The sequence below is a fragment of the Empidonax traillii genome, unplaced genomic scaffold (assembly GCF_003031625.1).
Source record: "Empidonax traillii isolate 1590-97213 ecotype Southwest subspecies unplaced genomic scaffold, ASM303162v1 scaffold943:size483155, whole genome shotgun sequence".
Lineage (NCBI taxonomy): Eukaryota > Metazoa > Chordata > Aves > Passeriformes > Tyrannidae > Empidonax > Empidonax traillii.
This window is the reverse complement of record NW_020956136.1, coordinates 140,819-165,074: the sequence shown is the minus strand read 5'-3', so window position 1 is coordinate 165,074 and position 24,256 is coordinate 140,819. Positions and strand designations below refer to the sequence as shown.

Genomic DNA, 24,256 nt, shown 5'->3' with positions numbered 1-24,256 from the left:
CAAACATCAGGTGCGTGCAGGGTATTCCAGAAAAAAAAGGTGAGTTTTAACTATGGTGGTCTAAAAAGCAAAAGGGCTCTGTGCCTGGTACTGCTCTAATGAAGAAGCAAATCTTAAATCTGTGCTGTGCTAAGGCTGGAAGGGGTGTCAGTGGACTGGGCTGCAGCAATTCCAATGCATCCATGCCCGTGGAATAACACCTGAGCACGGGACAAGTTGTGGGGGAGCCCAGTCTGGGCAGCCGCTGGGGCACAAGCAGTGTGGGAGGCTCAGACATGGGTTTGGATCTGGGCTTGGAAGTTTTTATGGTCTACTTGATGATTAAATTGTATTGTAAGATCCTCAGGACACCACTGTCTTTGGAGCCCACAGGGATCACCTTTTTTTCTGTGGGCTCGAGTCACCATTCATTGTTTGATGATTTGATTCCTCTTGGCTGCCTTTGGCGCTGTCCGCTCCACTGTAACGTTTCGCTGGCCTAGAAAATGACAGGCGGCTTTTTGAGCAGGAAAGTTCAAGAGCAGAAATAAATTCTATTTTTAATCCTTCCTCTCATTTTCCGTGTGTGACACAATTTCTCACAGCACGGCAGTTCCAGGGTGTGGTGGTGTCACAGAGCTCGCCTTGCAGCCTGTTTTACAGATCCTAACCTGTTTACACGCTTTCCTCTAGTTGGAAATTTCAGGTTTGGGGGGGGTTATTGTACTATTAATACCTGAATGGCACTTTGATTTATCGCAGTGGGTTGGCAGCAGATCTGTGGGATGAGAAAATACAAGCTAGGAATTTAAAGAAGTACTCCAGCATTAACCAAGCTGAACTGTGTCAAGTGGTGATAAATTTTCTGCTATGCCCTTGATCACCTTGTTATTAATGTCATCAATCTCTCTCTGTAAGAAGTGGCTCTGGGCATGCCCATATGACCAAATGTTCTGCTAAATAATTTATCATTGGGTCGTGTTGCCAGAATTTGCTGCTTTCCAATTTAATCTTAGCAACTTACTCATCCGTTTCTTTCTTTGGAAACAAAAAGCTTCACGGATAAAAATGAGTCAAATGTACTGATATGTACATGGAGACTATTTAGCATTGAAACTTCATGCTGCTTGTGCTAGAAATGTTTTTCCATCTTTTAAAACAACACCCCAAAATTAACAGTTGTGAGAGAGATCACTCCAGCAACACAAGCTGTTTCTGCTGCCAGAATCCGTATCCCAGCTGGCTCTCCCTGCCCCTTCAGTAGTAACTCAGTCCTCTCTACCTTTTAAGAGGGCATTTAAGAATGCCACACCACTGGGATATCTCTAGAAATAAAACATTACAATGTCAGTTTGATTGTTTAATTAAAAATTACCAGGGATACCCATCTCTTTGTTGAACTGGTTATTGTTCGTAGCTAAAGCAAAATAAGTTCTAAGCAAATGGTTTAAAAATATTATTTTCTCTTCAGTTACAATTAATTTAATTTAGACTAGCACTGTATTAATTTGTAGCATCCAATTATTTAATGAATCATGGAGAAAGTTTGCTAATTATGGAGTCATTCATTTTTCACAGGTTTGAAGGTGTACACTCACATATATTCTATCAAGACCATGAGCTTTGTTCCACCCACACCCTTCTTTAATGGTGTCTGTTATTTCACATAAGAAGTCAATTTGATTTTAGTTGAACCATATGTACTGTCCTATACTACTTAATTTTGTTTGTGTTCCTCCAGGGATTTTTAGCTGAAAGCTCTTGCATCTGTTCTATCTGTGACACCGTTGGGTTTTCCCCCTCCAGCTTCTTCCCAGGAATCAGTGGGCAGCAGCCTGCTCTCCAAGGATTAATGCCAGCCTTCCACGCATTTACCCATTCACAGACTCTCCTCTTTCAGTGTGGCTCACAGTTTTGTTTTTATTAATTCCCCCTGGATATTAACTAGAATTGGCCAAATATAAGATAGGCTTTGTGCTCTCTTTCCTAATGAGTCAGTTGACTGCACTTTAAAATCAGTATTTTCATAAGATCACTTGCAATCTTCCCTGCTATTTACTGTTTGCTTGCTACTCATTCTCCACTATTGAACAAAACATATGGCAGTGGGTTTTTTTCCCCCTGAATGCATGCCTGAAACTTTTTAAAAGGGAAAAATGAGAATAGTTAATGAGCTTCTCCTTCTGGGAATCAAAACCCCAAAACAAACAAGCATTTGTGAATACATGAATGTGGTTAGTAGGAGCCATGAATATTTTCACTGATACTCCTTCCCTTCCTGAATGCTCTAGGATGATGCAAGGATTTATTTCCTGCCTTTAATCCTGTTAGTTGACTTTCTAATGAAAATATAAATCAGCTACTGTTTTAATTTCCTATCACCATGCGTAGCTCATGTAGGAAAAGTCACTGTGTCCCACAGTCACTAGAGCATATTTCTTATGCAGTTTAAATTTCCAATTATAAATATACATTATCCATAATTTTACTGGTGACTGTTATGTGTATTTTCTATCCCCAAATTCTTTGGTTTTCCTATGGGATACCTAGCATAGACTTGTACAAGAAAGCTGTCACTGTGACACATTACACCAGTATCTTCTAAAGCCCTGCTCTGTAAAATCTACATTTAAGCAAAAGGTGTGGTAAAATTCCTGATACCATGAAAAGCTTTGCCGACGCTGTATGTATAGATCAGGAACCTATGAAGAAGATCAAGAAAATCGTGAATACATGTAAGAATCCATTTAAATCAATATTTAACAACAAAGTTGTTTCTGTGTATGTGTATACATTTTCAAGCCTTAGGGGTCTGTAAAACTGAAGCTGCTTTACCAGTGTAGGTTGCAGTTGTTGTTTCACTTCTGATGCTGAGCTGAATTAGGAGCCACAGGCATTGCCAGGGACCAGGCTATCCAGTCAGGAGTACTGTCTCCAGCATCCACCAGCACCCCATGATACAGGGAGAAGCTTAAGAAATGTCATTATAGACTACTGGATTGAACACTGTTTTGTCTTCTTAACTGTAACTCCTTAGAAATGAGTTTAAATGCTAACAAAAGGAAGCTTCAAAACCTGTTAGGGTTTAATCGATAGTTCTAAGTATTTTTGTTGTTATTTGAATGTCTTACTCCTGCCTAAACTATCTGCAGGTACGGAATGCACTGGGCAGCTTTTTGGGACAAACTCACAGTTTTTCAAAAAACATCCTGCTGGGGTGGTACATCACCAACAACTCCTTGTTTACCCTGAAGACTGCTAGGGATACAGCCAATAGCTGGGTCTATTTGGAATAAATGCAGCTAGTTACACAGTCAGCATTTTGGATTTCAAATCACTCAAAAGTTCAGGCAAACTTAAACCATGCACACAGATGTAATAAAGGTAAGACTGAAATACAAAGTTTACAACAAATCTGTATTTGAAGTTAAAGTTTCTTTGGAATCTCCTCATAAAAATTGACAGTATTCAGATCTAGCAGTTTAATATGGATCACATTTAATTTCACGTTGTGGGCTCCATGTATTTCTCACAGTGAGGCTTTTGCCGAGGTGTTTTACCAGTCAGTCACTGATGATTACTCAGGAGCAAACAAGAACAGAGGTTCAACATGAGATCAGACACTGAGCAGATGAGCTCTGTGCTGTCCAGTGCTTTATCTCCCATCTTCCTTTACATCAAATCGCTTTTCTAGTTTTATTCTGAGCCTTCCTTGCTTTCAATGATATGTGACAGATGGTATGATTCTGTAATTCTGTGACAAAAATCTAGGACTCCTTTCCTTGTGCTAATATTCATATTGTATTTATTAACTTTATCCTGTCTCTACCAGTATAAGTAAATATTTTGGCAGAAAGCCCTGTGACTTCCCTCCTGCTGCACAAATGGCCACATTTTCCATCTTTGAGAAATGAGATTCTCCTCCTTCCCAGTTTGCTTATCCTTTCCCACTTTTTCCAGCGAGTGTGAAACTGTTATAAATATAACACCTCCATGCTCCTACCCACAATCCAGGTAGCATCACTCCCTTCAGCAGCTCATGACTTTTATAGCTCAGACAACTGTGGATGATGTTTTCCTGCTTTTTCGAAGCAGTCAGTGGCCACCTCTTCTGTTCCACTTCTAAACACTTGGAAGCGTTTTTTTCCAGTCACTGAGGTGACTGACTTAGTTGCTCTTTGGATTAGAAGTGTATACCCCGTTAATCTGTTCTTAGCAAGAGTGAGTATATTCCCTGCCACTCAAGTGCCCTGCAGGTGACTGTGGATGCAAACAGCGCTTCCCCCTCTGAAAGGTGGTGTCAGTGAGGGGCGAGGAGGTGGGACACACGCCCCGGGCAGTGCCAGCCGCACAGTTTATGGGTGGTACAGAGTAACTCCCTGCCCGATAACCTGTGGATACGTCTGTGTTCAGGCTCCTGTCCCCAGCATTGCAATCTTCCTCTCCTCAGATCTCTGGGCCGCACAGCTCCCAGGGCTGGGACAGGGACAGGGACACTTGACCTGCACAGAGTGCTGCAAACAAACCTGCCCCTTTTATCAGTGCAAAGGCAACCCCAGCACCCGCCGTAACCAAATCTTTCCTCTGGGCTTTGGAACCTTCCCCCCATTTGTTGATTTTATCTTGCTTATCTTTGGCAGGCGCTCATTTCTTTTATCTTTCAGCACTGCATTACGGGCGATTAAACGAAAACCTCCGATTCTGAAGGAACATTTGTAGGGCCCGGGTAAGTCAATACTGATAAAGAGGTTCCTCAGAAATTGCTAAATGGGGACGCAGCCTCGAGCAGCGCCGACCAACACTCGCTCCAGGTGAGGGCAGCTCTGATGTGAAGGGAGCGATCTTGGCTCGGTCGTGCAGGCAGAGATCCAGGCCACGGAGCTCTGCGGCGGCTGCCCCGGGCGACACCGTCCCTTAAAACCTCATCTCTAGGGAAGCTGGGCAGCTCCCGAGGCACCTCCGGCGCTCTGCGGCGGTGACTTTGACCGGGGGACGCGTCAAAAAACACCCATTATTAACAGGCGCGCCGGCGGCACACGAGGCACATCCCGCTCGCTCCGAACCGCGGCCGCCCCTCAGCGCCCTCAGCCGCCCCGCGGGCGCGCATGCGCAGCGCGGCCTGGCCGCGGGGGGGGAGGGTTTTCCCAGGCTCCGCCCCCCCTCCCGACCCCGCCCCCTCACGCCGGTTTGCCCCGCCCCCCCTCCCGCGGGTGACCTGTAGTAACCCCGCGGCGCGGGAGCCCGGCCCCGCGCGCCACCCGGCGCGGGCCAACCAGGAGGCGCCGCGGTGCATACGGGATGAGCGCGCGCGGCGGCGGCGGCGGTGGCGGCGGGGGGGGCCGGCCCGGCCGCGGCTGAGCCCGATCCGGAGCGCGGGGCGCGCACTCGGGCCGAGCGGAGCGGGCGGAGCCGCCGCGGAGCGTCCCCCGCGCCGGGGCCGGTGAGTGCGGGGCAGGGTGGTGGTGGGGGGGGGACAGCGCGGGGCCTTACGCCCGCCGGGAACGCGCCCGCCCGCGCCGCGCTGCGCTGCGGGGCCCCGCCGGGCCTCTCGCCGCCTCCGCGGGGCGAGCGCGGCGGCCGTGCGGGCCGCGGCGGGGCGGGGGTGCGCCCCGAGTAATCAGCGAGATAAACAGGCGATAGCGAGGGGGTGTTTTCCTTAGGCTTTGCTTTGTGTTTCGGGTGCGGGGAGCGCGGCGGGAGCTGGCGGGGCCGGGGCAGGTGCCCGGTGCGGGCGGTGACACCCCCCGAGCTGTCCCCGCGGTGTCCCCGGCCCGGTCGCTGCTTGCTCGTGGTGCGCGAACGCGTGCGGTGTGAGAGCTGCAGGGCCGGAGGAGGCGCGGGCCGGGATTGGCAGCCCCGTTCCAGTGTTGCCATTCAGGTTTCCAGGGGTTTCGGTGCTGGATTTAGTGCCTGGGTAGGTTCCGTCGCTGAGCTCTCCCGGGAAGGGTAGCACAGACCACCCTTCGCTCGAGGGGAGGGAAGAAAGGCTTGAAAGGCTGTTTCGGATAGTTTCATTGAGAGGGTGAAGTTCAGTGTTTGGGACCTGTATAGAATCTCTGGGAAATAAGCAAACAGTGCCTTCAGAGAAAGTAAGGCAGCAATAGAGTAAAAATAGTTCTAAGGTAGCTTAAAAGCACTGCTGCATTTGTTTTTTAGCTTGCTGAAGAAATAAGCTTCCCAAAACGCTTAATTATTATGTACAGCAACTGGTATTTAATTTTTTAAAATCAGAAATACTGCATTTTGTTTAAAAGTACCAGATTCTAGAACGTGGCTTTTTTTGGCCTGTGAAATGGATTTGATAACACCAGATGTGAAATTCTTGTATTTAAGTAGCCTATCTTTTTATCTTGTTCAGTTCTCAGTACGGACTTTATGAAATGAGCAATGCCAATATTTATGAGTGATACCAATGATAAATGATTTTGGGTACTTTCAGAAGTCTGATAAGGGTAAAGGCAGTCATTTTTACTCAAAATACTTTGAAATATTATAGAAGCGTTAAGGAATATTTGAACTGACATGAAATTTTTGTTGTTGTTGTTTAAGCATCATGTAAAGAAAAAGCGTAAAATGAAACCAAAAAGCTTTAATGACATTTTTGTCTGGTTACATTCTGCTGTAGATATGGTCTTTCTCCAGAGTGGACTGGTGTCTCATTGAGCAGGATGTCACTGTGGCATATGACTTTTTTATTTCCTGAGGCTAAAAAGTAAAGAAGTTTGAAATAATAGATGTGTTATCAGCTCTTAACTATTCCCTAAGAGGAAGGTAATCATTTGGGTGTGCTCTTAAGACTTGATGCTCATAACCATCTGCGCCACTGTGAGAGCAAGCTGCTTTTCGTAGTATTTGACTGTCCTGTGTGCTTTGAAAAGTTAAGGAAAGATATTATGAAGTCTGGTAATTCCTCCTTGTCCTGTGGATTCAGGAGTCGTTGAAACTAAACATTGTAACTTACAGACCTGATTTTCTTTGTAGTTGTTCAGCGTGTTTGTTATTGTTAGTGCGTGGAAACCAGAGGTAGGTTCACATTTAATGTTTGTACGTTCAGTGCCGATGGCTGGCTGACAGACTTGAGTCATTCTGATGGAGCTGCTGATTTTGTGGTGGAAACTGCTGAAACACATAATACAGTCATCCTGTGGTATGGATCTGGTCCCTTCTGGCTGATCAGGAAAGCAAACTTCTTGCCAGCAGATACAGAATCCCTCCGAGAGAAGCAAAGTTACTGACTCAATTCTAAAATAGCCTGTTTGATCTGCAATAAACTGGCACTTGGTTCTGAAAGTTGTGCTATCTCCAAGTGTCCTGTTCCACTCAAAGTAAGGATTAATACAGTAAAAATCTCAGCCTCTATTCTGTGTGTGTCACAGTACTGGGATGTTTTGAGAGGGAGCTCTGGGTTACAGCTGTGTACAGGGGGTAGACTCTCGATACCTGTGCGTCTGGAATTCTCTGGGGTTTTGACAAAAGCACTGTTAATGTCCTTAAAAAGAGGTGTCAGGACTGTGGTGTGTTGAATCTGAGTCCTCTTTTCAGAAGTGTTTGTGAGTGGTTCCCACCTTCCCTGCTCCATCTCTCTTACTTGGAGAATCCTGATTATGTAAGAACACTGAGTAGAGCATGCTGGTATGTGTAACTTCTCAATTTATGACACTGTTATAAAACCATAATGCCTGTAAGAAATAATTTCTCAAATCAAAAGTTCTGGTTCAGCCAGAAACTTAGGAAAATCAGAATGGCATTTATTGGAAAACTGATAATCTTTGAAGAACTAGAAGAAATATCTTCATGCTTGACTTAAAGCGTGGTGTGTTTTTGCTGAACTGGTGAGCATTTAAGGCATTGATTTCGCCAGCCCACATTCAGTGCTGATTGTAGGGCTTTTATTCTTCTTTTCTGTAGACTAGTGAATGGTTTGAGCCACAGTCATACTAAAGACCCAGATTTTTTTCAATGAATTGTTGAGACATCTGGAACAAAGCATCATCCATGTCTCGGGACAAAATGCAGAAGAGCTGTGGATAAAGCATTCTTGTTCAAGGAGATCCAACTATGGAGTAAATTTGCAGAAAGTAGCAGGGAGAACTGAGTCCCGAATTGTTTAGTGATCTACATTTTCTTTTGAAATATAAGTTCCAGTGGAAGAGTAACTAAACCTGTCCTGACAAAAAACTGTTACTTATTGCCACAATGGCAAATCCAAAGGAATAATGCAATCTGATGCTGCAATGTTATCAGACCCTAAAGGCTAGGTTCAGGTGGCCTGGATTCCACTGAAGCACCTTTTCTCTTCAGTGGAGAAATCGAGGTGGTTTTGAAGAGCAATTCAGAGAATTTACATATGACACTGAATCAGGAGCTGCCTGAAAGCCAGCTAATAAGAAATAGGAGGCAGAAGGATTTATGTGGAATTTAGGCCATCTGAATATGGCCCTAAGATGCGACTTAGTACTACTAAGTAAGGTGTATTAACACTAAGAAGCCTTGGCTTCAATTTCTATCCATTTCGTCTGCTGCCGATTACTAAGCAAATTTACCATTTAAGCAGCTGTTTGAGCGTGGGGGCTTCCTGGCTTGTTCCCTGTCAGGAGTGACCCCCTGCACCAGTACAGCCTGCCTGGGGGTAGCTCTGCTGAGAGGGCTCTTGGGGTCATGATGGACAGCGAGCTGAGCAACAGGGCCAACACGTGCCCTGTGTTAACAGGAGCAAAGCCAGTAGGTGGAGGGAAGCAATTATCCCATTCCATTGGCACTCTTTAGACTGCATCCAGAATACAGCATCTAGTCTTGCTTCCCTCCCTGGGACAAGGGAAGTGTTGATAAACTGGAGGGAGTTAAGTGGACTGCTGCCAAGATTGTCTGGAGTCCTGAGGTTTTGCTTTGTGAGGAGAAGTAGAAGAAACTTGCCTGCTGAGCCTGGAGAAGAGAAGGCCTGGGGAACTCTTCCAGAACCCTGTGTGGAGGTTTTCAAGAGAATGAAGCCAGGTTCTTCACAGTGGTGTATGGTGAGAGGACAAGAGACAGCAGGCATGAGGGGTCTGTCTCTACAAGGCATTTTTCACCCTGAGGTCTGTCAGGTGATGAGACTTGCTGTCCAGAGAGCTTGTGCAGATTCCTTCCATGGAGGCTTTCAAAATCCAACTGGATAGAGCCATGAGAAAGCAGGTGTGATCTCACTTTGAGCTTGAGGCTGAACCAGAGTCCCCCTGCTGTCCTTACCCACTTGAATTGTCCCATGGCTCTGTTAAGTTTGTGCCAACAGAGCAGTCTCAGTGGAAGGTTCGGAGCCAGCTTGTTTAGGGCTGCGTGTGGTCTGGCAGTGCAGGTTTACACATCAAACTTGGAGGAGTATAGCAAGCACTCAAGCCAATCTTAAGCTGTTCCAAAATGGCAGGACTTTATTTGTTTAATTATGCAGTTAGAGTTGGAAGAACCTGCTCTTCATCCTGAGGGCCTGGTCTACATCAGTGTTTGCCATGTAGTAAGGCCTGAAGGGCTTTCAAAGCATTCAGTACTCAGCTTTGAGATACAGTTTGGGATCTAATGATTCTGAGTCTTTTGAAGGAAATCCCCTGGACAAGGCCATGTCCTAACCACATCTGAATGGCTATTTTGAAATACAGGACTATGGGCAGGAGGGGGATAAATAATGCATAATAAAGCTCAAACCTTACTGTATATTACCTTTTAAATGAATTAGAGGAAAGTTGTTCAGAATTCAAACTGGTGTTAAAATCAGCTCAATTCAAAACTTGCAGGAGTATTTTACTGATCCTTGGGAAGGAATTACTCAAGGTGCTGACTGAGAGACTGTAATCCCGGAGGAGGAGGTGGCAATTTGTCACCACATGATCATTGGGAAGTTGTCTGTCCCTCAGTGTTCGTGAGTCTTGTTAATTATGAAAATGTGCTAGTTAATTACAGTATCTGAAATGGGACAAGCTGGCTTCTCAGTTCTGTGCGTTTCCTGAAAAGCGAGGAAGATAAGATTATTGAAATTATTGAAATTGAAAGTATGAGACCTGGAAGGGGAAAATCAATAATAAATATTAGAAGTGACTTGCTGAAGATGAAGCAGCAGAATAGCAGTAGTCCTGCACTGCCAGACCCAGTTCCCCACCTATTTGCTGTTTTACTTTTCTGTCTGTGTGGAACATTCTCTCCTAAGCATACTTCAAACTGAAAACTATGTAAAAACACTTCTGCATCTTTAGAGGAGAGACTTCTGCCTTTCCGTTACTGCTCTCCAGGACAGGGAATGGAACACGCCTCATTTTGTTCAGGTTGGCTGAGACATGCGGGAAAACTGGACCGTCCTCAGGAAGGTTTTTCCTTGGTGCTTTGCTTCTTGAGCAATTAGTGCAGTGTCATACATCAGTGTGCACGATGACACAACGTTTACTGGACCAGACATACGGAATGATTTCTATCAACCAAAGTTTTAAGGCAGTATGAGAAGCTGATTTGTGAAACTGTGTCATCCGCAGCTGTTTCACCACACCATTATTAAAGTTTATGGGCTTGTTCTGTGAGAACCTGTGAAAAACACGGGAAGCGGAACATCTAAGGACAGCTTTTAGAATTCAGATGTGTCGGTAATTTGTGTTTGGCAAAGAGGTGTCTGTAGTCAGTTTTAACCATGTGGGTATAGAGCAGGACAGAAGGGAACAGAAGAAGCAGGAGGTGATGGCTTTGCAGGAGGATTTCAGTGGTGGAGAGATGCATCTGCTTTTTATGTCTGCAGATTTTGTAAGGATTTGGATGTTTATGAGTGCTGAAGAGGTGAGGCAGCTGGCATTGGGGGGGGAGACAGTGGTCTCAGTAATGCTGGGGCAGGGGATCTGTGTGGCAAACTGGGTTTGGTCTGTTCCACAGCAGTAAGTCCACAAATGGCTCATCAAGCCCTGCTGACAGAACTTACCAGGCTTTCATTGCTGTCGTTGGGTTGTCCTGATGAAGTATTACTGCACTGTATTGTTCTAGGAAAACTGTGAATAGAGAAATGGTTTTCTTTCCTAATGGACAGCTTTGAGATGCTTAGAAAATATTTTACAGTTAAGCAGTGCTGAAAATGGTGTGGATTTTATTTTTTGCTCCTCCTTGAGGGGAAAGATGCTTATTGAGATTTTTATGTACTTCTCTTGCAATCTGCACAAATAGCTTGACCTGGTAACGTCCAGTACTTTCAAGAACAAGGTACAAGTCCACTTCCCAATAGGTGCAGCAGGGCTGTGAGCTGATGTGTCAGCCACCAAGCCAGGGCTGTTCGAGGGTTTGAGGGTTTTTGATTAGGAATGCTAACTAAAATAGACAGTAAAAAAAAAAAAAAATCTGTGATTTACCACAAAAATAAGTTTTAGTTAATAAAAAGGTAATCTTCTGCCCAAATCCTGTGTTGTACAGCTGTGGCCAGGTCCAGGGTATGAAAGAACTGAGAGATCTACTAACCCGACCTCCTCTTTTTGTGCACCTGTAGATGTTTATACATCTAAGAGTTTGAGTACAGTGGTTGAAACTGCCTACATTTTAATTATATCATTAGCTTAATATTTCATGATGCTTTGGGAGATTTTTTTTTTTAAAAGGAAGGTGTATTTTTCTTGGTGTTTGAAATGTTGGAGGCTCATGAAACAGATGAAATATTTTTATTCTTTCAAAAATATTTAATAGTCTATTCTGGACTTCCAACTTGTCAACTTGTATTAATCTAGTATGAACACCTGTGTAACATAAAATAATTTTGCCTGAGAATATTCACAAAATTCCTACAAATGCTGTTGGTACTTTTGGCACCTTCCTTTTTAAAAAAGGTCAATGTTTTTGAAACTTAACAGTGAAGGCTCTACCCAGCCAGGTACCTCAGTTCTGGTCGTGTTTACATAATGAGTCTAAGGGTGTGTTTGTTTTCCCTGAATAGAAAAACAGGATTCCCTTCTACCAAAACCTCCACCTACCTGCACAGTATTTGTCTGCTGATCCTGAACTACTGACTTATCTCCTGTGCAGACTTAAGTTACTTCCTCACCTTCCTCCCATCCAGTCCATATCTGTGAGTACTGGATATTGTCCTTTGATTTCCAACGCCTGTGTTTGTAAGTTTTAAGGAGACATAAGGACTTGGAGCTGAGAACCACGTTTCTGTAAGGCTTCTTCACATAGAATAAAATGGCCTCTAATTTAATGAGATCTTGTTTCATGTTAGTTTTGTGTTATGCAATTGTTGAGCGTGTTCATAACTGATCCTGCCTTTCTTTGCTGACAAAAGAGGGAAGAATAAAAGGAGAGAAAGGGATATTTTTTTCCAGTATCATGGAGGAGAGAGGTTGTCCTGTCACTGTTACTTCTGAGGCTAGAAAACAGAATGATGATTCAAATGAGCAGATGCCACACTTAAGTAAATTTTAGTGCTGGATTTTGAACAAAGGAGTAATTTTTCCCCAAGCATATAAAACTTGATATAAAACTTAGATCAAGTAGCTCTTTAGAAAAACACTGAATTTGAAATGTTTTCTTTTTCCTTGGCCATTTCTTTCTTTTCTAATATCGTATTCCCCACTGTCCCTAGAATTTTAGAGCAGCCAAGAGAAATAAAAAGCTTATAAAGTGGTTTGCAACGAAACAGCCTACCAGTTTTTCTGTAACTCAACGATTTTTGTGACTTCCCATTGGTCAGCCCCCACTTGTCAAGTGTAAAGAGTGCTGTCTGCCCGTAAATACCTGGAGGAATGAGGTTGAAACATTAACAGCTGAAACCTGCTTCTGTGGTAGCCTCCCCCAGCCTTCATCAAGTGCTTAACTGGGGAACAGTGTTGCCATGGCTTCCAGGTGATGTTCCTTTTGGAAACGTTTGTTGAAGTCCTGTTTTTACAGGTTTTACAGCATTCCTGGTGTCTTACAAATCAGTTTAGTGTGAGCCTTTTTGAAATCTGGAGTTACACAACTCAAGTGTTTTTTTTACCATTAAGTTCTGAAAAATATTAGGAGAGAGGCAGGTTTTGGCCATTGCAGTACAGTTGGGGTATATGTTCAAATACAGCTACTCTTCAGTGAAGTATTTCTTCAGACCAGCTTAGGAGTCAGGCACAGTCATCTGTAAACCTGGGTGTTTAGGAGATGGGGTTTCACAGACACTCCTGTAAGCTGTCTAAGAAACAGACAACTATATTTTTGAGAATAGATTTATAACTTGTGGCCAACGTAGGATTACTAAAAGTGAAAATGGCATATTCCCAAAACTTTGAATGAGTGAATTTCATTTCTCTCTTTCTATTTGTGCTCAGGAAAGGCTCTACAAGTTATTTTCTGCATTTCCATGGTTGCTGGAGTGAAGTACTGCTTTCGATATGTCTGGCTTAGTCCTTGCAGAGAGTTCAGTCCGGAAAGTATGAAACTCCCAGGGAGTGTTGGCTTGAGGCAACACTTCCTGGGGGCGTGATTTTTATAAATTGCATTCCTCTTGGTTTTTCTGCTGTGTAGCTTCAGGGGGAAGTCTTCATTATTTTGAGAATGAACATTAGATAAGTCTGAAGCATGCATGTGGGCTTGGGAGCAGTAGTCTTTCCTTAAAAAGGTAGTTGTCCTTTCTGAAGGATCCATGACTTCCATCACAGGCCAGAGGGGAGGAGCTGCTCCTGTCCTGGAGTTTGTCACCACAGCAGAAAGTGGGGTGTGAGAAAAGCAGATATTTTTGTGGGAACTTTTTCATTAATTTTTTTTTTTTTAGTAAATACATTGGTGACTGGACACAACGGTGATATTTAAAAAAATAAACAACAATAACAAAAAGGATGACAAAAACAAACCACCACCCCAAAAAAACTCCAACCTAAACCAAACAAACAAAACCCCAGAAATTAAGGGAAAAAACCTCAAACCAAAATAAAAAACAAACAAAACCCACAAACAAACAAACAAAACAAAAAACCACCACCACCCCAAAACCCACCAAAGCCAGAAAACCCACACCAAAACCCCAAGGAATTGAAACATGAAAATGTATTCATTCTTCAAAAGAGACAGTGTATTGAAAATGTCAGCTGCTTGGCCTTTCAAATTAAATGGTGAAACATCCCACTTTATCACTTTGATAGCTTTGATCATGCTGTGGATATCCTTTTTCCTTTGAGATATAAAATTCCTGTTGTACATATTGTTCATCCGACCGATGTTTTTCTCGTAAGGAACTTCTCAAAAAACATGGAGTTTTCACACTTTTTCTGGTGAGGTCTCCATCTCCATTTTGTTCTCTCAGATTTGCTTTGTTGCCCGAGCGTATTCATCTGCTGCTTGTTCTTTAAGAGTTTCTGGCTTAAGGTTGTGGTATCTAGTCTGTCAAGATTTGAACCAAACTGTGCAGGGATTTTGATGTTAATCAGTAGTTATAGGTAGGCAGTTACGACGATTAAGCAATTGCATTGAGAAACTTGCAGAGACTTGTAGGCTTGGCTCGTGTTCTGCTTTCAGGAAAGGGGAACACAATCCCCAAATGAATGGACTGTCTGGATGAGAGCCACCAGGAGTGAAGTGAGCAGGACTGAGCAGGAGCTCAGGGAAAGGTAATTCTGGCAGGGGAGATCACGAGCACCAACCACTCCGAACAGACCCCTGACTCAACGAGGGAAGGGCTGCATATGCAGACTAATTAGCAGCAGGAGCAAGAGTTACAATTAGCAAATAGGGGTTTGAGTACTAAGTATAGAAAAAAACTGTGTAATTTGTAACCAGTGAAAACTGATGCCTTTGTTGAAATGTGTAACCAGTGTACAGTTTGGCTGGCTTTGTGGGTTACACCAACCTCGCTACTTTGCACAAACCAGAATGAACAAATAAAATACCTCATCTTGGGGTGTGAGTTGAGAACTGCACAACAGGTAAGGAGCCCATATTAGGGACAGCAGTTATCCTGAACAAAAACACATAAAAAAAGAGCAGAAATGTTACAGAAAGAAGGCAAAGAAAACATAAATGCTCATGCTTACCAGATTTTGGACCTGGACACCCGGTATTTTTTAAAAAACTAATATAGGGTAATGGGTAACTTTTACTGTGACACTACATGAACTCAGTTAATCTAAATGAGAACGCTTTTATGCAGGTACAGTTTCTGCTGGAGAAAAAAAAAAAAAACCACAGAAGCAGCCTCACTGCTAAAAATTTGTGGGATTGTTATGTTAGATTTTTTTGTTCTGATCTGACAAATACATGACTAGGATACAGCAAAAACCACATTGAATGTATGGCATCAGAACATCTATTTTTTGTTTGTTTGTTTTCTTAGAAATAAACAAACCAGAATTGTTTATGCCTTAGCATTTCAGATTTCCCAGAAATTGGAAATTGGAAATCTTAGGCTGTTTTGTAGTAGAAAATAGTATATAAACCATTCTGGCCAGTCCCTTTGATTCAGATGGAAAGCAGAGTCTGCCTCCCAGTGGAAGTACTTAGGAGGACTGATTTAAACGAGTGGAAAGTGACTGTAGGAATTTGGGGAGTAATAAACTGGCACTGGTAAGTAGGTCGTTACTCCCCTTCTTCAGTAGCCAAAGGCTGGGAACAATGGTGAAGCTTCTGGCTTATTTTTAGTAAGGATTTTTTTCATACTGTATGTACAGAGGTATTAGTGTTCTTATTTAAGTATTTGGTTTAAAAATCTAGCAGTATGCCAGGGAAGTTGGTGGGTTTTTCTCTCTCTATCAGTGAAGTTGTAGATACCAAAGTTGCTCTGAGATCTTCTCCAGTAGTAAGGTACTTTATCCATTAATTTCTTTGTTTCTCTTACACAAACGTGAAAACATTGAATTTAGTTTGGCATTGAATACATCTCTCAGGTGCTCTAATAACTTTTTATAAAAAGGAGTGGAAGCAGCGTCTTTACAGTATCTGAAACAAGTAAGACCCTTGTTTGCCATGAAGCAGTAGTATGTAGTGGGAGGAGAAGGAGATAAAAGATGCAGCAGCACAGGATTGTGTTCTGACATAGCCATTACTTTGTTCCATGACTGTGAGTAAATGTTTTTAGCACACTGTTTTCAGCTTGGGAAGTGTTTTCAGGTTTGCTCACAACAGTTGTTACTTTTAGAGCTGTGGTTTATTGTCCTTATTAATAGAAGATGTACTTGTCAATCCATGAAGTATTTCAACTGTCTTGTATAAGCTAAAAAAAAAATTGCTTAAGAAAAATAAGTTTTTAAATGTTTTGAATAGAAAAAAAAATCTAAGATGCAGGATTACAATGTGGTTTTCATTTGCAGTTGATTTTATTGAAAGGGTATTTGTGTTGTGGGTGAAGGTAGCTTTAGGAGTGCCTGTTTAAGTGTTGCTCTTGGAGCTCGTTAGTGCTGACCTAATTTTGATTTAGTTTTATTTCTCACCTGTAATAAAGGTTTATACTTAAAATTTGTAGGCTGTGCAGTAAGACTGTGCATTGAAGGTTCCGTAAGGTGGGTTTTTTGTTTGTTTTTGTTGTTGTCTTGTTTTTTGTTGTTGGTTTTGGGTTTTTAATAAAAAAAGTTTGTCTGCTTTGTAATTTCACTTTAGCTTTTAAAAAGCTTTTAGCTTTTAAGTCCTCAGAAATATTCCTGACTCTGCTTTGTTAGAAAGTAGAGGATAGATGTACAAACCTGAGCCTCTTGCTGTCCTGCAGCATTTAGTGATATTTCGTACAGTGGGGCTTGAAAGTACGTAGAAGAGGTTGATGTCAGATAGTTTTTAACACCCACTTACCATTAGCTCTTTAAAAATAACTGGATATACGATGGATCCATTTGAGAGAAAGTGCAGGTCTTCACCCTCAAGAAATGTCAGCTCCTTCTACCTACTTTAGTTATGTGCTACCACACTTGCCTCCCTGTTGTCTGCTGCCACCAGGTGCGATTCCCTCCCCCAAAGTAAATGAGCCTACTAAGAAAAAAAAAAAAAAAAACCACACTTTCCTAGATAATAAAACTTTTTGTTTCAAAATTCAGCTAGAAGAGTAGAAAGCATCTCCCTAGGGTAAAGGAGTTGTTTGGTTCACGTTATTTCTACTGTTATCGTATCTTGGTGTTTAACAATTACATAACAATTTATTTATCCTGACACCATGCCTTCTGGCTGCCTCCTGAGGAAATAGGAGTATCATTTTGCAAACACTGACATGTGAAGAACATAAATTAAACCCGTCTGTCTCTATAGGAATGTTTATTACCCTACATCCAGAATTTAAAGGTATATAGGTTTGTACTAGCTGCAACCCCCAACGGTGAGCTCCAGAAAAAGTCAGTAGAGAGATCATTAGTAGGGAGAGCATCAGGTTAATCCTCCAGTCCGCAGCTCTTCTCTGATCCCGCAGTGCCCTGCTGACGACGAGTCACAAGGCGCTCTGCTGTTGGTCTGTGCTGATCTCTGGTCTTCTACGGCTCAGTGGAGGTTTGATTTGCAGTAGGATTGCCAGTCTCTTTCCCTCTTCCTTCCTCCAAGTTTTGCCTTGGCATTAACCTTCTATTCGTGGTTACTCAGTTCGAGATAACAGAAGAATAACTTCTTTTGTAGTGCTAATTTTCTGTTGATTTAGGTGCCTGGAGTCACTCACCCCCTAGCCTCGAGTAAGTACCAGTGTTGATACAAAGGAAAATCCACTGTTCTGCCCTGAGAAGGAGAGGGTTTAAACTGGATCAGCAAGCTAATCTGACTCATTCCTAGCCACATAGGCACTTGTGTGTTGGTACAATGGAGGGAAAGAGCTGAATTACATTTAGAGATGAACAGTCTGTTTTTATTAGCAGCCCAGTTAAACCTGCTTGAGCCAAACTGAAATCACACCCTCAGGCTGTGCAGTTCATGGCCAACCTTTGCTGCCCCAGCGGTCTTCTAAACTCTTACTTTGGAAATTGGCTCGTTCCAGGTCATGATGCCTCTTTCTCAATGGTCTGTGTGTGCCTTGGTGTGCTTTCCAGAAACACACTCGTGCAGAGAACAGAGTTAATTTGTGCTTTTGCTTGTGCTGACGCCTTGCGGGGGGCGAGCTGCGGGAGCAGGAGTGCTGGGCTGGCTCCAGCAATCTGCCAGTGCCTGTTTGCCTTCCCCAGAAGAAGCTTTTAAAGAGCCTGAGGATTCACCCAGGGTTGTGAAAGAGATGGGTCAGAGGTGGAGGCTACAAGTGATCTGAACAACGTAGCTCAGAGTTACCCTAGATATGCTTGCAGAGGGTAGTTATTCTCTCTGTCTGTCCAGAAGATCTGCCTCCTTTTGAGAGAAGAGTAGTAATTTTGGTCTCCCGTCAAATGTGTAACCTAAGGGCAATTCACAGTATGTGTGTGTAGCAGCAGGGAGGGCAAAGTCCAGGGAGAGACAGGTTATTTCTTCTTCGGGACTGAGAGTGAGAAATCAAGAGCTGGAGGTGATATGGGAATAATTCCTTTGTGTGTGCCTGCTTGAAACAGTGTCAAAAAAACCTTTGAGAGTGGATCGGTCTGTTTAATAACTGTGACAAACCCTGTGTGGTGATGTGGAGCTGCTGAGGAAGGTCCTGCTGGGTTTGTTTCCAGTGGATGTTGGTCCCTGGGGGCTTGGTGGTGTGAGCGCTGCTTTGCTGATCACCCTCTGGAAAGCAGATGTGCTTTGGGACAGAGCCGTGGATCTGTTCCCAGCTTGACTCCAGAAGGTGGTCTGTTTTGTAGCAGGGTTTCAAGTCCGCCTGGTGAAGGGTTTTGTGGATGTTTGAGAGGATGTGGAAGGTCTCCCTTGTGCTAGAAGTGATACTGAGACCCAGGCAGCAGCCTGGAAAAAGGTGATATGGAGGGATGGGGAGGTTGGAAAATCAACAAGCAGGGAACAAGGACAGCATGTGTGCTTGTGTGGAACCCACAGGACACGTAAGAGAGGGGACTGCCAGGATGGCCTGGAGGGCACTGGGGCCTGGGGAGCAACACAGGTCCTGTGAGCAGTCCAGGGCAGCAGCTCTGGGGTGCAGGAGGTGGTGGGAGGAGAGGCTTGAGGAAGCAAGGGAACTTAGCTGGGGAGCTGAGGTGTGTCCTTGTGCTCACTCTGCTGTCACTTCAAATTCAAGAACACATGCTGAGCACCATCTCCTCTCCAGGGATCCAAGGCATCCATTTCCACCATTCAGTTGGGCTTGTTGGGATTTCCATCCTCTCAGTTTCAAGAAATGTGTGGAGGCGCTTCTGCTGTAGCTGTGAGGAACATCTGTTTTCAGATATAACTGTGTCTTAAATCCATATTGCAAAAGAGATCTTCTGCTTAGATGGGTCCATGTTCAGGATTCTTCTCAGCACTGTTCATCCCCTCAGGCTCCACCTTGCTTCATAGTCCGGGGAATTTGCTTGTGAAGCATAGGCTGTTGCTCTTGTGTACATTTTGTTTGTTTGTTTGTTTGGGTTTTTTTTCTATTTTTATGTAGATGACCACATGAGTATTTATAAATGAATAATATGGATGTCTTTTAGACCTCTTCTTTTTGTAAAAGAAAAGCTCACTTTTGCTGAATGCTAGCAAAGAATGGCCACTCCAATAGTGAATTCCAGGTGTAGTAAAAACCTGCTTCCTTAGGGTTGTTAATACTACTTTTTAAGTCCAGATGTAAATTAGAGGCTAATTTTTGATTAAAAGTCTATATTACTGACTTTGCTATATTGCCTTGTTATATTTTATAGTGAAGAGATCATGCAGTGTGTGAAGATACTCAGTTATTTTGTCCATTAAAGCCTAACCCTGTGAATTAATGTTTCATATTTTCTGTGCATCTTAACAAATCAGTTTCTTTTTTCAAGATTCGCTCATAAGAGAAATTTCATGTGTGTTGCTACAAATGTAAATTGTTGACCAAAATGTTTTTCGCAAGAATATCTTGGGGTCTCTGGGTTTGAGTTTCGTTTTGTTTAATTAGTGTGTGTGAAGTCAGGGAAGTCAAGTGAGGCAGTGAGCACGCTGGTGTTCACCTCAAGCAGCAAATAATATTTTCCAGTTTCAGTGGGTATCCTGTCTCTGTATGAACTGAATAGCTGTGTAAATAATAATGTTTGCACAAAGGTAATAGGTACCAAATGTTTACATTTGCTGCATATTTTAAATGTGAATTGCTGGCACAGGTTAAGACTTCCTTCTGCAAAGGGCAATAAATAAAACTTTGTTTAGTAGAGCAAAGTCAATAAATGCAATGATTACTACTTTATTTAGTCTTTTTATGAAGTGTTCAGGAATATTTGTTACTCAGGCTGAAACATGTTCTCCGTGGAGACAGATAAACAAATATAGGTACATTTATGTTTCATTTTGTTTTTTTTTTTTTACCCCCTAATGGTATAACCAGTGCACACTGAAAGCCACTGGGGAATTAGAATTTGTCAGGGAGGCAAGTACCATGAGCTACTGAGTTTAACTAATGCTCTTCCAGCCACTCTGACTGCACAAAACTTGAGTCTGAGCTGTGGTTATGTTACAATTGGCTTTGCTTAACTTGGATGTGGTGGGTCTGCACTCTCTGAGGTGATACAGTGCAGTATCAGATGAGCAAGAGGCTTTATTTATTACATAATACAAGTGAAAGAATGGAGGATATGTTTTATAATTGCCATATTTAATGGGGATTTTCCATTTTTAGATTTCATGCAGTTGCCTGTGACAGCTCCTGTTGAGTAAACTGAGACGGGAACATCTTGTATCGCCTGTTGTACCTGTACCTGCCACCATGAGAAGTTGCATAAGGTTTCTTTTTATTGTTAATTCATGCTTTTATTGTAGTGTAATTGTTATAAGCAGGTTAATTAGTAAACACATTCCTTTAAGGATTTTTTTTTCCCCTCATCTAACAATAGTTTGCTTCTAAAACTAAAGGGTATAACAGTATTAGTATAAGTAGTATATGGGCCAAATCACTGCTTATGAATTAAGCAGGATCAGTCCTAAAAAGAGCTGGTTTACTTCTCATTCATGACTGTGCTGATTGCTGTTTCTCTTTGCTCTTGAAAAAAGTGCGTAAATTTTTAACTTACAGTCTTGGTCTTTCCCCTTTGGTGACAACTTCATGAAACAGAGTTCCACAGCTATTGTGGAATCATTTGCTTGCACAGGTTTTCTATAGGTTGTATTCTTGCATAAATTAGCAGCTCTTCCCTCCAGTATTTAACCTCCCAACATTTCCTGCATCACTACTTGGAGTCTGAGCACTGATTCCTCAAACACCCCAGCAGGATTATGTGAAACCAGGATGGATGCACGTTCTGTGAGCACCTGAGTGTTTACAGCTCATCTGCAGGCTGAACCACTTAGTTAGAATATTACCACATCAGATATTTTTATTTGTCAGTGATTAAGTTGGACAAATCACTAAGAACAGAACTCATGCATTGTAAAGGCAGTGGACTTTCTCACTGTGTCGTAGTCCAACACTCTCAAAAACTGCTTAGGCTCATGTCCCTTCTGCTTTTCATCCCCTGCCCCAAAATGCTGAGTTTACTTACCCTCTTTTTATGGTCAAAAGCAGCCACGTACTTCTAAAATCAGTAAGGTGGCAACAAGTTGTACTTAAATGAAATTGTGAAGTCCTGTGTAGTATTTCACTAAACCTTCCAGACTTTTTGTTGTTATTGTTGTTGTTTGGTGGTACTTTCTTTAAAGGCAGAATATTAAACAGCAGACAGTGCCTCTCTTTTAAGCTTTTCAAATCTGATAAAACCTTGAAAATTTACTAAAACCTAATTTCCCTATTACTTCTGCAAATCGATTATGAATAATGTATTTTCATTTTGAGTTTTTAGAATACCATACAGTAAAGGTTTGAAATAGAAGTTGTTACAAGTGTCTGCTTGCGCATATTTCTCTGTATCTTAATGAAAATAATGTTTTCCTTTTACATTGCCATTAAAAATGGGGGTGGTGTTTTAAGATTAAATGACCTTTTATTTAAAAAAAAAAAAAACAAAACAGACAGAAACCAACAGAAAGTGTACTGTCTTGTTAAGCTGCATTGGTTTTACTTGAGTAAAATATAATTGTCTTACAGCTAGAACTCCAGTCTCATGTTAGGGTAGAGTTTTGCTTCTACATTGTCATCAAAATGAATTTTTTATTATGTGCTTAGTGATCCATTTAGCTGACTTCAGCTTCTGCTGCTGAGCATGGCAATGATAAATCTGTTGGGGATGAAGGCATTTTAAACTGTTTTCCTTTGCTTACCTGGTATTTTTCTCTTTAACAACATATCAAACAAAGAAACAAAATGATGAATTAAAATGCATCTTCTGTTCTTCAGTTCACAAGGAAAGAGGTGGAGCCTTTTCATTGCCACCAAGGAACTTCCTTTGTGTCATGGCTCAGCTCTTCTTAGAACAATCACCCTACAAAGATGCTGGAGCTTATCCACCTGATGAGACTATTATATTTTTCTTGCTTGTTCAGAAAGGGAACGCGCTTTTCCAACTCCCAATTATGATGCTAATTACAATTGGTTACAAGCATAGATACTCTGTAAATATTGTAGTCTGAAATCCATTGCCAAATTGTCAACTCTGGCACAGGAGTGCTCTCTTGCTAAGTTTGCTATCTCCTAATTATAAGACTTTAAAGGAAGAAAAATGGAGTCCTGTATGGCCTTTAAGGCAAGAAACTTCATGTGCAAAAGATAGTTTTTAATCTTAAAAAACCCTGCATTTTAAATGAAAAAACTTTTGTGAGTGTTAATTTTTAAAAGAAATCGATTGCAATAAATGACTTGTAATAGCCTCACTTTTCTGAAAGAGGAGGTGAAATAATTAGCAGTTTATTTAGGGTAAGAGATGTACATCAGAGCAGAGTTCTGGAGCTGGATGCTTACTTTGCTGAGCCAGGGTGACATTTCAAACCATTTCCCTCAACTCTGTCCTGTTGAATTCCTTAGACCCTTTCTTGCAATGCAGCCCTTTAATGAAATGGTGGACCGAGCACAATTTATGTTTGCAATTCAAAGCCAGCATTTCCAGGTTTGGGGGTTGTGTGCAAGGCCTCAGGTAAGCCAGAAGAGAGGGCTTGATGTGAGACCTTGATGTGGTTATTTTAGAAATGGTGGGAAAGGTTCCTCTCTCCTTCCGAGGCAGGAATAAGGGTGTTAGGATAACTGCAAAATCAAGTGGCAGGTTGCTATTCCAGAAGGGTTCGGTGCCTCTCTAATCAAGGAAAGGTATGAAACTTAGAATATTTTTAGACAGGCTTGACTGTTTGTCAGACAAGGAATTTTTTTGGAGAGAAGTTTTCCTAAAGGTATTAAATGCGTTGTTTTAGGGTTTTGTTTATAATGGTGTTTGATTGATTTCTGTTTCTACTTTGTAGGCAGAGAGTTCTCCAGCTTTATAAAGAGAAAAAAGATGTGCCCCTCCTGAACTGGGCCAGACAAAATTATAGGGCAACATACAGTTTTTTGAAAAATGGGTAAACTTTTGCTATGTGAACTTTAGATTAGCTTTAAAGCATCTTGTTCTATGATGCTATCAACAACAACACAATTTTTCTGGGCAGCAGTAGCTTATTGGCTGGCTCATGATTATTTTCCTTAAGTATCCTTCAGTGACCGACTAAGAACATAAGTCTCTTCAAATGATTACTGAGTTTGCCCTTTAGCCTATTTAAGTTTGGTGTTTTTTTATTTGTCATTGCTTTTTGCCTTTGATCTGAAAATTAAAATATATACACTTCCTTTTTTTTTTTTTTTTTTTTTTTTTTTTTTTTTTTTTTTTTTTTTTTTTTTTTTTTTTTTTTTTTTTTTTTTTTTTTTTTTTTTTTTTTTTTTAGATTTTTAAATCTCTTTTTCTCCCCTGCTGCTTGTTGCAGTAAGTCCCTACGGTGAAGAGCTCCTGTTGGTTGGGGGTGCATCTGTGGGTGCTCTGCAGGCTTTGATTTTGCTTGGTTCATTCAAACTGCCTGTAATGATGCAATGTGAACGATGAGGTTACAGCAGCTTGTTAGGGAAGAAGCTGGTGAAATATTTTTGCTTGGAGTTTTAAGAAGTTGTATGTTTTAGGGAAAGGTGAAATTAATCTCATCCTACAAAGGAAGGGTGTTGAGTTGATCTGTTCCCAAAGGGAGCTACAGATCTAAAATTAATGAAGCAAGGTTTCTTTTCATTACTACTGAAGGATCTTACATGACTTAAACATTACTTTTCCGACTCAAATTTCTTTTCATTATGGTTTTTGGAGAGTTAGTGGACAAAGATTTAGTGAGCGTAAGACATCAGCAAAGAATAATGCATCTTAGAAATGAAAATTTACTTAATTTAGTGTTGTCAAAAGCTGTACATCTTATG

At 42.0% G+C, this 24,256-nt stretch overlaps 1 protein-coding gene across 5 annotated transcripts in view; it reads left to right on the top strand.

The window, feature by feature from the left end:
- The first annotated feature begins 5,360 nt into the window (after positions 1-5,360).
- The window catches only part of ACSL3 (acyl-CoA synthetase long chain family member 3), a 48,814-nt gene continuing 29,918 nt past the window's right edge, over positions 5,361-24,256 (top strand). For 2 of the 5 annotated variants that reach the window (XR_003573428.1, XM_027903191.1), the window contains exons 1-2: positions 5,361-5,419; positions 20,582-20,685. The gene's annotated coding sequence lies outside the window, so the exon portion shown is untranslated. Of the gene's footprint in view, positions 5,420-5,681; positions 5,698-20,581; positions 20,686-24,256 lie in introns of those variants that run through there. The other 3 variants (XM_027903193.1, XM_027903194.1, XM_027903195.1) reach the window with 3 other exon arrangements.